Genomic DNA, 16,347 nt, shown 5'->3' with positions numbered 1-16,347 from the left:
GGGGCTCGAACCCCCATCTTATGTCTTCTGCACTGGCGGGCAGGTTTGTTTTTCTTTTACCACTAGCGCCACCTGGGAGTGCCAACAAAGCAGAGACAGTACTGTAACAAATAATTAAGAACTAGGCTTCCCATCAGTGTGGGTTCAAACTCCTCCTCCATTCTAGATGTATGGCCTTGGAGGAGTTGCTTAACCTCCTAAGCTCTAGTTTTCTCTAATGGACAATAAGGCTGTCTACATCATCAAGATTTGCTGAAAATTAACTGGGATGGTGCCTGTGGAAGTACTCAGCACAGCATATGGCACGAACTGTGCTGTGCTTAGTGGCTCAGTCGTGTCCAACTCTTTGCGACCCCATGGACAGTAGCCCACCAGGCCCCTCTGTCCTTGGGGATTCTGCAGGCAAGAATACTGGAGTGGGTTGCCATCCTCTCCTCCAGGGGCTCTTCCCAACCCAGGGATCGAACCCAGGTCTCCCACATTGCAGGCGGATTCTTTACCAGCTGAGCTACAAGGAGGCACTAACAGATGTTAGCTATTACCACCTCACGGGGTTTGAGGATTGCTCCAAGTAGATCTGAGCCCTCTGGAAATAAACCGGCTCCTTGTAGGCACAGTAGGTGCAGTGATCCTGCCCTCACACTGCCTGCCATTCACTTGGGAGGCTTGACAGGCAAGGGCTTCATCTCAGACACACACAAGGAAACCACATACCCTGCTTTGGGACTGTCTTGATTTATGTCTGTTATCCTGGTATAGTTATTAATATGGCTTGCTTTCTCAAAAGGGCCCTGGTATGGACAATAAATTATATGGTTACTCTAGACTTATAGAATGCCCCGTGTTACAAGCTCACTAGCTAGTTCTTATTAACACTGGAGTGTAAAAATCGTATAGTGATGGTTACCTGCTCGTCGTCCTGTGTATTCAATGTAATTTTTCATTCCTTAGCACCAAATAACCCAAGTACCTATCTTCTTTTACCATGTAGTCCTCTGCAAGATTCTCCCAGGTGGTGCGGTGGTTAAGAATCTGCCCGTCAGTGCAGGAGATGCAAGAGAGGAGGGTTCAACCCCTGGGTCAGGAAGATCTGGGGGTAGGAACGCACTCCAGTATTCCTGCGTGGAGAATCCCATGGATAGAGAAGCATGGCGGGCTACAGTCCATGGGGTTGCCATCGGACAAGACTGAGCACACGTGCGCACCTCTGCAAGAACCCTTAGAGTGGAAATGGCTATGTCAAATCTACACCTGAGGAAACGGTAGCTGGGGGTGGCGGTGGGGGCAGGGGGTGAAGTGACTGTCTAGGTTCAAAGCCATGAAGGGAGAGAACTGGGATTTTAAGCTCAGGGTTCTCAACACCAAAACTTTTTAAGGCTGATTCCTTAAAATCATAGTGCTGCTCTTGTAGAGAAGGAAATCTGGACTTGGGACAAGTGGCTTATCTGAGCTCACACAGTGGTCCTGGCCGTTTCCACTTCAGTATCTTTCAGGGTTCTCTAACTCAAAGAGTGTTAAACACTCCTCCAAACTTGTTCCTCCCAATATATCCTCATCCCTTCTCTCCATCCTCATTTCTACTTTTTAAAGCAGTTTAAAGCCTTTCTTCTTGTTAACAGTTTAAAACCTTTTTTCTAGTGTATTTGGCATTTTCTAGGGGCTGCAACAAGAACTTTACATACATTCATGTTATTCACAACTTGGACCTTCAAACCTGAACCCTCGTCTTTTTCGTCTCCTGCGTTGCCAGGCACATTCTTTACCACTGCACCAGCACCTGGGAAAATCTTGCAGAGGACTGTGTGGTAAAACAGAAAGAGAAATGATTTGTCACTGAGTGAATCTGATAAATATCACTCAGGTCCAGATATTGCAAGGCACAGGATAATCACTGTTGCCACTACTTTTGCGATATTCACGTCCTTCCTTTTATAGTTTTACCACCTAAGCACACATCCCTAAAGAGTATCCTTTCATTTCACCTGTTCTTTGAATTTTATATAAATGGGATTATATATATGTTTCTTTCTTTTGTTCAACACTGCACTTGCAAGACCCATCTAAGTAGTTGTGTGTATTATAGTTAATTTTCATTGCTGTATCCTGTCTTCCACTGTATATTTTTCTCTTCCACTTGGGGTATATTTGAAGCTCCCCCACCCTGTACCTCTTTTCTCAGTTACTATTGGTTTGGAGATCAGTTCCCAAACTAGTCTGATCATCCATCTGTCCTTTTGGTGGTACATAATCCACCAGTCACAGGAATCTATTTAAGCTTGGTCATATAGCAAATCTGACCAAGTCACCCTGGCCTTAAAACCCTGGAATGTCTCCCCATTGACTGCACAATAAATTCTCAAACCCCTACCTTGGCTTCCAAGATGATAGAAATGAGAGCTACTATGGCAGAACATTTGCTAGGGGCTGCGCCAAGCATTTCACGTACATTCATGTTATTCACAACCTGAACCTTCAAACCAGCTGTCCTTCATTTGGTCCCAGTGATCTCCATGATGTACCTAAATGTGCCAAGTTCTCTCGTGACCCTGGGCCTTTGCATATGCTGTTTGCTGTCACTTTTCCTCCCTTCTTTGCCTAATTCAACCTTCATCTTAACTGAGATGTCACCTCCACCAGTCAGTCTCCCCTGAGTTTGCTCGCACCTAGACCAGACTAGGTGCCTAGGTCATAGGCACCTAGAATACAGAAGGTCACCTCTTCTGTATTCCTCTAACAGCCTGTGCTCAGGCTTTGTTCATTTTCTTCGACCATGAGGCTGTGGACTGCTGAAGGACAGGGCCAGGGCTCATCACTCCTGCAGTCCCCAGGCCCAGCACTGTGCCCAAGCCTCTGAATATTTGCTGACCGCAGACAGACCACACCAGGTTAAAGTCTTGGTGACTTTTTCAGGTGTCCCCATCTCTATTCCAGGCTCTGGTTTCTGTGGTGGGAACACCAAGGCAGCGCCCTTTGGGACACCAAGAAAAACATGAGCTGCCCGATGTGGCAGAGTCCCTGCCAACAGCCTGGAATCCTTTACTCCCAAGATGGGGATGAGCAGGTTGAGTAAAGATCCTAGGACTCTCAAGCACTCCAACAACTCCTCTGTAGAAGCCTCAATAGACAGCAAGCCTGGGGTATGAGAGATGGTTGGGGTAAGCAGAGCTCCTCCAGATATAGCCAGTCCTGGCTGGGAAACCAAGCAGAACCCTGGGTGTGGAAGCCCTTTTGAGCAGTTTCTAATCAGGGAAGGCAGGCGATGCAGGGACAAGGGAGGAGCAGTCAAGAAAAAATATCTCAGGGACGTCCCTGGTGGTCCAGTGGTTAAGAATTCGTCTTGCAATGCAGGCAACGTGGATTTGATCCCTGGTGGGGGTTTCCCTGGTGGCTCAGAAGGTAAAGAATCTGTGTGCAATGCAGGAGACCCAGGTCCGATCCCTGGGTCAGGAAGATCCCCTGGAGAAGGGAATGACAACCCACCCCAGTATTCTTGCCTGGAGAATTCAATGGTCAGAAGAGCCTGGCGGGCTACAGTCCATGGGATCGCAAAGAGTCAAACACGACTGAGTGGCTAACACTTTCACTTTCCATTGCTTGGGAAGTTAACACCACACATGCTGGGGAGCAACTAAGCCCATGCCTGTGCGTCGCAACTGGAGGGTCCATGCGCCTCAAGGAAAGACCCTGCACGACAGAACGAAGATCCTGTGTGTCTCATTTAAGACCTGACGCGGCCAAATTAGTAAATAAAACATTTTTTTAAAAAGAAACAATAGTGCAGCCCTAGGTTAGAGTCCTGGTTCTGCCTCAAGGGATACACACAACAGTATCTTTGAAGTCTTTACAGAACCAAACCCCCGACAAATGGAAGATGTTAGCATTCTTCATTCCAGATTAAAGGAACCAGAGAGACGTATTAAGAGCAGACCACCTGAGGCCAGATTAAAGGAGTACAGGCCCAGCAAACACCCTAATCTTTATCAGCAATCCGGCCCTTCAACCATTGCTATAAAACTCCTCAACAAATCCTCCCCTCACCGAGACACACAGTTTTGAGGGCCACCAGCTCATTGTGTCCCCCTTTGCTTGACAAAGCAGTGAAGTTATTTATTCTTTTCTGCTCCACCCCAAACTCTGTCTCAGAGATTCAATGTGGCACCAGTACACAGAGGCCGAGTATTCAGCATCAGCCAGGAGCCTGTTACCAGGGCCTCTGAGGACCCCAGCCGCAAGTCAGGACAAATCCATCTACACGTTAAAGTCAAAACAAAAACATACAGGCTCAGAGCGCCACATATCTTCACATCCTTGTTGTCTCCCACTACAGCAAGAAGCTGCTGAGAGAGAGCCACACATTTCAAGCCCTGAGGTCCTGGCAGTTATGAAACCGTGTAACTCAGATTGGGGCCTCAAATGCATGGCCTTTAAACCAAGATCACACCCAGTCTTAGGACTTGATGAAACTCAGGTTCTTGATGTCCCATCACAGAAAAAATTAGTGAGACAAAGTGATAGGTAACAAGTGGATATATTTGGAGAGAAACATACTGCACAGACAGTGTGGGGCCATCTCGGAAGGCAAACGCGGCACCAAGGTGCAGGTTGTCAGTTTTTATAGGGGTGGATAGTTTCATTACTTTGCCGACAAAGGTCCATCTAGTCAAAGATATGATTTTTCTAGTACTCACGCATGGATGTGAGAGTTGGACTATAAAGAAAACTCAGTGCCAAAGAATTGATGCTTTTGAACTGTGATGTTGGAGAAGACTCTTGAGAGTCCTTTGGACAGCAAGGAGATCCAATCGGTCAGTCCTTAAGGAAATCAGTCCTGAACATTCATTGCAAGGACTGATCCTGAAGCTGAAAGTCCAATACTTTGGCCACCTGATGCAAAGAACTGACTCTTTAGAAAAGACCCTGCTGCTGGGAAAGATTGAAGGCAGGAGGAGAAGGGGACGACAGAGGATGAGATGGTTGGATGCCATCAACAATTCGATGGACATGATTTTGAACAAGCTCCAGGAGTTGGTGATGGGCAGGGAAGCCTGGTATACTGCAGTCCATGGGGTGTCAAAGAGCTGGACACGACTGAGTGACTGAACTGAACTGAATTTCATAGGCTAATGAGTGGGACGAGTAGTCCAGCTATTTTGGGGAAGGGGATGAGGATTTCCAGGAATTGGGCTACCGCCCCTTGTTGACCTTTTATGGTCTGCCATGAAACTGTCCTGGCGCCTGTGGGTGTGTCATTTAGTATGCAGATGTGTGACAATGAACAAATACTCAAGGTCAGTGAGGCTCAAGGTCTAGTGGCAGTCTGGTCCGCCATCTTGGACTTAGTTGGTTGTAACCGGTTTACGTCACCCGTCCTATGGCTATGTCATTTTTCTAAAGGCTGTGCTCTCCCCCCGTCCCTCCTGTTCAGTTGGGGAAGGGAGGTTCCAACCCTATTCCAGGTTGCTTTTCTCCCCACCAAGGCCAAACCACGGCTGTCCCGAGACCCTGTTCTGCAGTTGAAGTAACAATAAGGCAGTTTTGGACTTCCCTGGTGGTCCAGTGGCTAAGACTCCGAGCTCCCAATGCAGGGGGCCTGGGTTCGATCGCTAGCCAGGGCACTAGATCTCACATGCCACAATGTAGATCGAAGATATAACATGCTGCAACTCAGACTCAGCACAGCGAGATTAGTAAAACCCCCAAAACACTAAAGCAGTTTCCAAGGCGAGTGGGTCTGGCAGTAGGAAAGCTGCAGAAGAGGCTGCCACCCTGAGCTGCGGTTTTCCAGGGAGTGGCTCTCCAGCCATTCTGGGCCAGATGAGAGAAGCCATGTAGGCCAAGAATAGATGAGGGCAGTGGGGCGTCTCCTCTGGTCTCCGTGGCCCGGCGAGTGTCTGATGTGGTGTGAGGCACCCTTGCATTTCTCCACTACCCGATACATGTTGAGCCCTGCCCCAGAAACTTGAGCACCAGCGATAAGTAAGACGGGCTCTTTGTCTTCAGGAGCCCATGGAGCAGTGGGGGAGGCAGACACATGAATAAACCCTCTACTACAGGAAGATAAGGGTTCTGTTGGGTTGATCAGGGGAATGGGCTGCAAAGGAGAAGCCTTCAAAAGAGATAACAATGAGATGGATTTGGTGGGAAGAACAGGATTTTCCAGGTAGGGGAGGGTACGGCCAGGCCTGGAGGTATGAAAAGATGTGTTATGTTTGGATAACTAGTCCAGCTTGAGTGCTGCCGGGGAATGGTACCAGGGCCTTGGAACCCAAATCCAACCCCAGTTCTGGTTTAGGGCCCAGCATCCCCAGGTGGTGTCAGAGTCTTCTCAGCATAGAGTGGGGGCCACCTGTGCTGGTCTCCCTCACCATCCAATCCATCCCCTCAGATGCCCATTTTTCTCCTTTGGGCAGCATAGCCAGGAGCCAGATGTTTACACCCTTGTGAGCTGAGTCTGCAGAATTAAACCCCAGACTTCTTCAAAATAGAAGCCAGAGCGTCAGCTGGCAGCTTCCTGAAAAGTCTGAGATCAGAGGAAACACTGATCTAGACAGAGGAGGGGGAGGACACCAAGGCGTCCTGGGTCCCAGCTGAGGGGTTTCCAGAGCACTTGCCTTCTCACCCAGAGATCTCAACCCTTTCCTTGGGTATAATTTACATAACACGAGACTTACTGGTTTCAAATAGCAATGCAGTGATTTTTGGTAAATTTACACAATTGTGCAACCATCATAGCTCAGTCTTTAGAACATTTCTCCCCCAAAAGATCTCTTGTTCCTGTTTGCAGTCAACCCCTCTTCAAATGCCCCAGTTGCCACTCATCTGTTTTCTGCCACTAGGGACTTGCCTTCTCTGGCCCTTGCATATAAATGGAATCACAGGGGATTCCCTGATGGTCCAGTGGTTGGGACTCTGAGCCTCCATTGCCAGGGAGACGGGTTCCATCCCTGGTCTGGGAACTGAGATCTCCATGTGGCTGTGCGGCTTGGCAAAAAAAAAAAAAGAATCATACAAAATGTAGTCTTTAAAAAGAAAAACAAATTATAGTCTTTATGTCGTGGTTCTTTCGCTTTGCAGAATTTTCGGGGGGCTGCCCTGGGTCTTTGGGCTTCCCAGGTGGCGCTGGTGATAAAGAACCTGTCTGCTAATGCAGGTTAGGCATAAGAGGCACTGGTTCGATCCCTGGGTCGGGAAGATCCCCTGGAGAAGGGAATGGCAACCCACTCCAGTATTCTTGCTTGGAGAATCCCATGGACAGAGGAGCCTGGTGGGCTACAGTCCATGGGGTCGCACAGAGTTGGACATGACTGAAGTGACTTAACACATAACAACATGACTGGGTCTTTGTTGCTCCATGTGGACTTTCTGTAGCTGAGGCGAGCCAGAGCTGCTCTCTGTTGGGGTACATTGTGGTGCCTCCCCTTGTTGCACAGGCTCGAGGCACAGAGGCTTCAGTAGTTGTGGTGCAGGGGCTTCGTTGCTTCTCAGCATGGGGAATCTTCCCGGACCAGGGATCAAACTCATGTCCCCTGCAGTGGCAGGCGGATTCTCAACCACCAGACCACCAGGGATGTCCTGCAGAATGTTTCTGAGATTCATCCAGGCTTTAGCATTGATCAGTAGCTCATTTTGTTTCTCCCTGAACAGTATTCTCTTCTACACATAGACCGCATTTTGTCTGTTCACCAGCCGATGGACGCTTGGATTGTTTACACTTTTTGGCTATTACAAATTGGTGTCTATGAACATTCATGTACAATGTTGTGTGAACATATGTTTTCCTCCTTGTTGAGTGGACAGCTAGAAGGGGAATTGTTGTATATAGAGTACATTTGTGTTTCACTTTCTAAGAAACTGCTGAAATGTTTTCCAAAGCAGCTGCACCATTTTATATTCCTAGCAGCAAAGTATGAGGGTTCTGGTTTCTCCATGTCCTTGAGATTACTTATTATTGTCCGTCTTCTACGTTATATCCTGCCGAGGAACTTTTTAAAAACATCTAAGGATGCCCGGGCTCCAACCCAAACCAGTTAAATCAGACTGTTGGGAACGGGGACCCAGGCATAGGTATTCAAAACATAAGAAAGCAAAGCAGAAACCTCCCTGCTTGAAAAGCCATTATTAACATGCAGATGGGTTGAGAACCAGTGATCTAACTTTCGGCTTGAAGTGCTGTCCAACTTCACCAAGAGGGAACTCAAGCTGGCCAGCAGTCTCTCCCACACCAGAAGACATGTGGGCTTGGAGACAAGAAACAAGAAACTTCCCCAAAAGGTGCATGCAATCTCACAGCAGACGGGCTTGTTGGAACAAGTGAAGTGAGGTGAAGGCACCAGGAGTGGGTTGGGTTCAGGGGTCCTGATTTCTGCACAGCCTGTTTAGATCTCAAGGCGGGGGACACCTCCCACAACCTAGGGATTGTTCAGACCTCTCAAAAGATTAGGAAAGTATGACATTCCTGGCTGCAGACCAGCTCCAGATAACTCTGGGGAAATGAAGGAGCTCAGTGGTACCAGCAGGAAGCAAAAGGGAGCTTAGAGGCCAGGGCCACACAGTTCATGACAAGATCTCCTCCTTTTGGAGGGCCTGCAGATGATAACCACAGCCCACTTTCCATGTCCCACACCCTGGGCACGGCCATGTAACCCTGGGTTACAGCCATGACTAAGTGTCAGACTCCTTACTCCCATGGAGCTGACAGTTTACTTGAAGAAACAGACAATAAAGAATTAAACAGAATGACAGGTAATGATGGGGAGAGGGCCTCTCAGTGGGGGTGCCATGTGAGTAAGAGATCTGAGTCAGTGAAGGAAGCCGATTATGCAAAGATCTGTGGGTAAAGATGTTTCAGGTAGAGAGAAGAGTTTGAGGAAAGCTTGAGACTGAGTGGATTTGGTGTGTTCCTGAGAGTGGTGAATGGTGGAGCTGGAGAGGAAGGTAAATAAGGGCTAGATCACCTAGCATCTCCTGGGAGTCATGACCAGAGTCCAGGTTTTATGTTGGGAGCGATGGGGAGCAGATGAAGGGGTTGGAGCAGTGGAGTAGGAAACGGCAACCCACTCCAGTGATCTTGCCTGGAGAATCCCATGGATGGAGCCTGGTGGGCTGCTGTCTATGGGGTCACACAGAGTCGGACACGACTGAAGCAACTTAGCAGCAGCAGCAGCAGAGGGTGTGAGGTGGAGAAGGAAATGGCACCCCACTCCAGTGTTCTTGCCTGGAGAATCCCAGGGATGGGGGAGCCTGTTGGGCTGCCGTCTCTGGGGTCACACAGAGTTGGACACAACTGAAGCAACTTAGCAGCAGCAGCAGTAGCATGTCAGGATTTCTCCTGTTTAAAGATCATTTTGGTTGGTGCAGGGAAACGAGACCGAAAGGGCCAAGAGTGATGCAGGGAGACGAGTCAAGTTGTCCAGATAGACGAGGAAAATGGCTTGGACCAGTGTTGGTGCAAAGGAGAGATGTGTGTAGATATGGGTCATATTCTGGAGTGAGAGACACCACGATTTGCTGACATGGAGTAGGAGGGGGAATAAAGGGGGGCAAGGATGATGCCTTTTTTTTTTTTTTTTTTTGATGCACTGCACAGCTTGCAGGATCTTAGTTCCCAGCGTGTGTGCGTGCTAAGTCATGTTGGACTCTTTGCCACATTATAGACTGTGGCTCACCAGGTTCTGTCCATGGGATTCTCTGTCCATCCCTCTGTCCATGGGATTCTCCAGGCAAGAACACTGGAGTTACCATCCTTTCCTGCAGGGGATCTTCCTGACCCAGGGACTGAACCCGAGTCTCCTGCAGCTCCTTCATGGCAAGTGGATTCCTTTCCACTGAGCCACCAGGGGAAGCCCTCTTAGTTCCTTGACCAGAGCTCGAACCCTGGGTCCTGGCAGTGGAAGTGAAGTGCCCTCACCACTGTGCTGGCGGGGAAATCCTGAGGCCTGAGTTTCTGACTTAAGCGTCTGGGTGCAGGATGGGGCTGTGAAATGAGATGGAGAATGCTGGGAGAGGAGCAGAATTGGAACCAGAGGTGGGGATACTAAAAGAGATCTAGCTCAGTGGAAGACAGGAGGGAGGCCAGGGACCGTGATGTCCTTGTGATTCCCAGCTGAGGGGCTGGCCGTCCTTGTCAGATCGAAGCCTGTGTACGTTGGGTCCTTGTAGTGGTTTATTCGCTAAGTCATGTCTGACTCTTTTGTGACCCCAGGGACTCTAGCCCACCAGGCTCCTCTGTCCACTGGATTTTGCAGGCAAAAATACTGGAGTGAGTTGCCAGTCCATTCTCCAGGGGATCTTCCTGACCCAGGGATTGAACCTGGGTCTCCTGTACCACAGGTGAATTCTTTACCGACTGAGCCACCAGGGGTGGGCCGCTGAGACTGGAGTATTAGAGCATCTAGGAAAATTTTAAGATGCTGGAATATTCAGGATGTTTCTTGCAACCTTTAGGAGGTCCCTGAAGTATTAGAGACAAGTTTAGCCAAAGAGGTGGCCCATCATTATTATCAAAAGGAAAAGTCACCATCTTTTTCTGTTCCCTCTCTTCAGGTACATCTACTTCTGCTTTATTGACTACGCCAAAGCCTTTGATTGAGTGGATCACAACAGACTGTTGTGGAAATTTTTCAAAGAGAGGGGAATACCAGACCACCTTACCTGCCTCCTGAGAAATCTGTATGCAGGTCAAGAAGCAGCAGTTACAACTGGACATGGAACAAGAGACTGGTTTCAAATTGGGAAAGGTGTACATCAAGGCTGTGTATTGTCACCCTGCTTATTTAACTTCTGTGCAGAGTACATCATGAGAAACGCTGGGCTGGATGAAGCACAAGCTGGAATCAAGATTGCTGGGAGAAATATCAATAACCTCAGATATGCAGATGACACCACCCTTATGGCAGAAAGTGAAGAGGAACTAAAGAGCCTCTTGATGAAAGTGAAAGAGGAGAATGAAAAAGTAGGCTTAAAACTCAACATTCAGAAAACTAAGATCATGGTGTCTGGTCCCATCACTTCATGGCAAATAGATGGGGAAACAATGGAAACAGTGACAGACTTTATTTTTCAGGGGCTCCAAAATCACTGCAGATGGTGACCACAGCCATGAAATTAAAAGATGCTTGCTCCTTGGGAGAAAATCTATGACCAACCTAGACAGCATATTGAAAAGCAGAGACATTACTTTGCCAACACAGGTACATCTAGTCAAAGATACGGTTTTTCCAGTAGTCATGTATGGATGTAAGAGTTGGACTATAAAGAAAGCTGAGTGCTGAAGAATTGATGCTTTTGAACTGTGGTGTTGGAGAAGACTCTTGAGAGTCCCTTGGACTGCAAGGAGATCAAACCAGTAAATCCTAGAGGAAATCAACCGTGAATATTCATTGGAAGGACTGATGCTGAAGCTGAAAGTGTAATACTTTGGCCACCTGATGCTAAGAACTGACTCATTAGAAAAGACCCTAATGCTGGGAAAGATTGAAGGCAGGAGGAGAAGGGGACGACAGAAGATGAGATGGTTGGATGCCATCAACAACTTGATGGACATGAGTTTGAGCAAATCCGGGAGTTGGGGATGGACAGGGAAGCCTGGCGTGCTGCAGTCCATGGGGTTGCAAAGAGTCGGACAAGACTGAGCGACTGAACTGAACTGAATTTAAGGTACTTCGAAATTTTATTACTGGCTTACGAACTCCGAGCATCTAAATAGCACTGCTGCAAACCCTCCACCCTGTCCTCAAATCACTTAGAGGCTAGAAAGCCCATACAAGGTGACTAGCACAAGCAAGGGCAGGAGGCTCAGAGGGCCATCAGAGAGAGGCCCCGTGAGTCAGTCAGTTCACAGGCTGTAAGAGGCATAGAACCTGGAAAGGAGGGTAGAGCATGAAGAAAATAAAGAAGAAATCAGAGGGAATGAATGAGCTGCCCGAGGCCAACGTCGGAGCTGAGCTGGAGAGGTATCGGGAGGAAGCTGAGGGCACGGATGATGCTTGTATATATTTTGGCTGCACCGCACAGCCTGCAGGATCTTAGTTCCCTGACCAGAGATCAAACCCTGGTCCTCCTGCAGAGGACCCAGGAGCCAGGGCTACAGCACCCCATGAGAAGCCTTAGAATCCTTGAGTTTCAAACCTGGAAGGGCCTTTGAGGACCATGTGGCCGGCTCCTTAACCCGAAAAAGGAGGAAATGGGACAGAAAAGGAGAAATCAAAAGACCAAGTCTTCCAACTTTAGAAGCAACAGAAGCAGTCAATAGCTCCACCCTGGCTGAACCCTGAAAGCTCTGGTCCGTCCTGTGTCTCTGTCCATTTGGGAAATGTTTGGCCCCCATGGGGGCAGTTCTGCCCAGCTACATTCTAGAAACAGGTGGTTTGGAGAGACGTAATCAGGGTTTCCTGATCTGACATCTGTGCCCCCTCCCCACCGCCCACCACACACCCCTCCCCTCATTCCAACTGGCCCCCCTCACATGGTCCCAGGCACAGCCTCACTGAGCAGCGGGGGGCACAGAGCCTGCAGGGTTCATGAGAGAGAGGAGGATGATTGCCTGTGGGGGTCGCTTGGGTGGGCGTTACGGGGTAGGGGAAAGGTCAGGAAGGGAGATGGGCTGACCGCACGCAGCTTCTCCAAGCCACACAAGTATCCAAAGACAACACAGCTGGAGACAGGGAGAGGGAGGGGGGAGCCCGGCTACCCTCCTGTTGACTTCTTGGGCAGAAATCCAACTTGGTATCCTGTGGTCAGTGGAGCCTGTGTTTATTGACTGAGGCCAGTTACTTCCTCCTGCTGTACCTCAGTATCTCAGTCTGCTAAACAGGGACATTGGATAATTTGAGGGGTGGCTGTGAGGATTAAAGGGGATCATTCAAAAAGAAAGAGGACAGGGGCTTCCCTGGTGGCCCAGGAGCTAGGACGCCACTCTCCCAATGCAGGGGACCCGGGGTCTGATCCCCGGTCAGGGAGCTAGATCCCACAAGCCACAGCTAGGAGTTCGAGTGCTGAAATCAAAGAGCCTGCATTCCGCAACCAAGACCCAGAGCAGCCAAGTAAATAAATATTTAAAAAAAGAAAGAAAGATGACAGGCTGAAGGGGTGAAGAGCGTGGGCTCTGGAGCCAGACTGACTTGAGCTGATTACTTCACCTCTCTAGACCTGTTTCCACATCTGTTAAGGGGGTATGATGATAGCTCTTTTGTAGGGTGTTTTGAGGTTCAAGTGAGTTCCTATTTGGCAAGCACTTTTTGTTTGTTAAACAACTGCTTAATACTAATAACCAGAGACATTTATTCAACCCTTTGGTAGGCCAAGTACTAGATTTAGACTTGATATATTTTATGACATTGGAATGTCACTGCCACCCGGCAGGGGGAGGCAGGTACTAAATCATCCCCATTTTACAGATGTGGAAACTGAGGATCGAGACAAGCTTAATTTTTTTCTTTTAAACATTTTTAAGAATATGAACCATGTCTATTGAATTTGTTGAAATATGGCTTCTGTTTCATGTTTTGGATTTTTGTGGCCATGAGGCATGTGAGATCTTAGCTCCCCAACCAGGGATCAAACCCACAACCCCTGTATTGGAAGGCAAAGCCTCAACCACTGGAACGCCAGGAAAGTCCCAGGAGATTTACTTTTTAATTTTTACTCTAGGACAGGAGTAGGCAAACTACAGCCCGTGGGCCCAGTCCAACAAGCAGCCTCTTCCTTAAAGGACTGTGTATGGCTCCTCTCATGCTACAGTAGCAGAGTGGAGCTATGACAGAGATTAAAGGACCTACAAAGCCTGAAATATGTACTGTCTGGCCCTTTACAGGAAAGGCTTGCTGACCTCTGCTTTAGAAAGCGGCAGAAGCAGGATTTGAACCAGGTTGGCCTGGATCCAAAGCACTGGTGTTTTGCACTATCAGTGTGCTGGGTGTAAAATAAAGTCTGGAAAACCATTTCTTTCCTGTCGCTTTGAATGCTCGGAAGGCTTTTCTTATCATTTCAAAGACAGAAGTGAAAGTAGAAAGGGATTGGGGATTCTGATCGCTCCATCTCTCAAGCCAAGTGGTGAGGACTCGGGGAGGCTGCCAAAACTCCGCGTGGGGAACTTCCCTGGTGATCTAGTGGCTAAGACTCCATGCTCCCAGGGCAGGGGGCCCCGGGTTTGATCCCTGGTCAGGGAACTAGATCCTGCATGCTGCAACTAAGACACAGTGTAGCCAAATAAATAAATTAAAAAAAAAAAAAAGTAAAAAGAACTCCATTTGGGCTGGATGTTTGCCAACTTCATTCTGCAGTGAGAAGGTTGGGGGCACAAGTTGTGGGAGAAAGGGTGACAGAGGGGATCGGGCTGAGTAGGCAAGTCTCTGGAATCAAGGTCAGAGGTGACCTTCATGTCCCCCAGCCCAGGTCGAGGCTGTGTTTAGAGTCAGTTAGACTGTGACTCACAAGGGGCAGCACAGGTATCGCCTGCTCCCCAGGGATACTCAAGCGCTCCCAAACCAGTCCAGTTACTCAGCAAATACATTTCAGTTCAGTTCAGTTCAGTCGCTCAGTCGTGTCCGACTCTTTGCGACCCCATGAATCGCAGCATGCCTCAGTACCTAATCTGTGGGCTTCCCAGGTGGCTCAGTGGTAAAAAAAAAATCTGCCTGCCAATGCAGGAGACACGGGTTTGATCCCTGGGTCGGGAAGATCCCCTGGAGAAGGAAATGTCAACTCACTCCAGTATTCTTGCCTGGAAAATTTCACGGACAGGGGAGCCTGGCGGTCTACAATCTATGGGGTCGAAAAGAGTTGGACACGACTTAGCGACTAAGCAACAACCTAATCTGTACCAGGCACTGTTCTAGCGCTGGGAGTAAGGGGTGAATAAGATCCCAGCTCTCACAGAGACAGACAACGAACCAATATTAAATTAGAATAAGATCTATAAAGAAAATAAACCAGGGACTTCCCTGGAGGTCCAGTGGCTAGGACTCTGTCCTCCCAGTGCAGGGAGCCCAGGTTTGATCCCTGGTCAGGGAACTGGATTGCACATGCCACAACTGAGTTCATATGCTGCAACTAAAAAAGGGTAAAAAGGAAAAAAAAAAAAAGGGCTATTGCAATTGAGAGTTAACTGCTAAGTAGTCAGGGAAGGCTTCTCTGAAGAAGGGTCATTTAGGCGGAGACCAAAAGGACAAGGGGCTAGGCCATGGGAAAATCAGAGGGAAAAGCCTTTGAGGCAGAGGGAACAGCAACGGCAAAGGACCTGAGCAAAGAAGAATTTCATTTGCACGTTCAAGGCACCAAAAAAATCAGTGTAGCTGGAGCAGAAGGAAAAGGGTGAGGGAGGTGGGAAAGGAGACAGGGAAAGGCCCTTTCAGGTGTCTAGACATCTGGGCACAGGGGCAGTTCAAGAATGGTGGAAAGTCACTGACTGAAGGCTAATGACACTAGTAATTGTTGATGGCTAATGATGGTAATAATTATAGCTAGTTTTTGAGCCCTTACTAAATGCCAGGTGCTTATTAAGTCCTTTTTATACATTAACTCATTTAATCCTCACAAGCAACCCTAAGAAGGAGGTGCTTTGTCCTCATTTTATAGATGAGGAAACAAAGGCCCAGAGCGATTAAACCACTGGCCCAGGGTCACACTGCTATATTTAAAGTTCACTGAGGCTGGGGACTTCCCTGGTGGTCCAGCGGTTAATAATCCACCTGCCAAGGCAGGGGACATGGATTTGATCCCTGATCTGGGAAGATTCCACATGCCGCAGAGCCACAATTACTGAACCCACACTCTGCAACTATTGAAACCCATGTACTCTAGAGCCCATACTCTACAACATGAGAAGCCATCACGATGAGAAGCTCATGCACAGCAATAAAGACCCAGCACAGCCAAAAACAATACATAAATAAATAATTTAAAAAATGTAAAGTTCACTGGGGTTCTCTGGGGACAGTGAATTATAGGGGGGAGACCCTGTAAGGGGCTTCCCAGGTGATAAAGAACCCACCTGCCAATGCAGGAGACATAAGAGACACGGGTTCAATCCCGGGGTCAGGAAGAGCCCCTGGAGGAGGGCATGGCAAACCCACTCCAGTGTTCTTGCTTAGAGAATCCCCATGGACAGAGGAGCCTAGCGGGCTATAATCCCTGGAGTCGGACATGACTGAAGTGACTTAGCAGGCATGCTCGACCCTGTAAAAGATAGCAATGATACAAAAGACATTTGCATTCCAGTTAGGAAAATGTGAGGAAAGAAAAACTAACATCCGTCAGGTTTTTCTCTCCAGCCAGACTCCCGGAAGAGCCAGGGTTACTAGAGTTTAAAGGCGTTCAGGCACTTCCTCCTCTGGATATCCTTACCACTTT

This window comes from Bos javanicus, chromosome 13 (genome assembly GCF_032452875.1).
Source record: "Bos javanicus breed banteng chromosome 13, ARS-OSU_banteng_1.0, whole genome shotgun sequence".
NCBI lineage: Eukaryota > Metazoa > Chordata > Mammalia > Artiodactyla > Bovidae > Bos > Bos javanicus.
Note: the sequence above shows the minus strand (reverse complement) of the source record.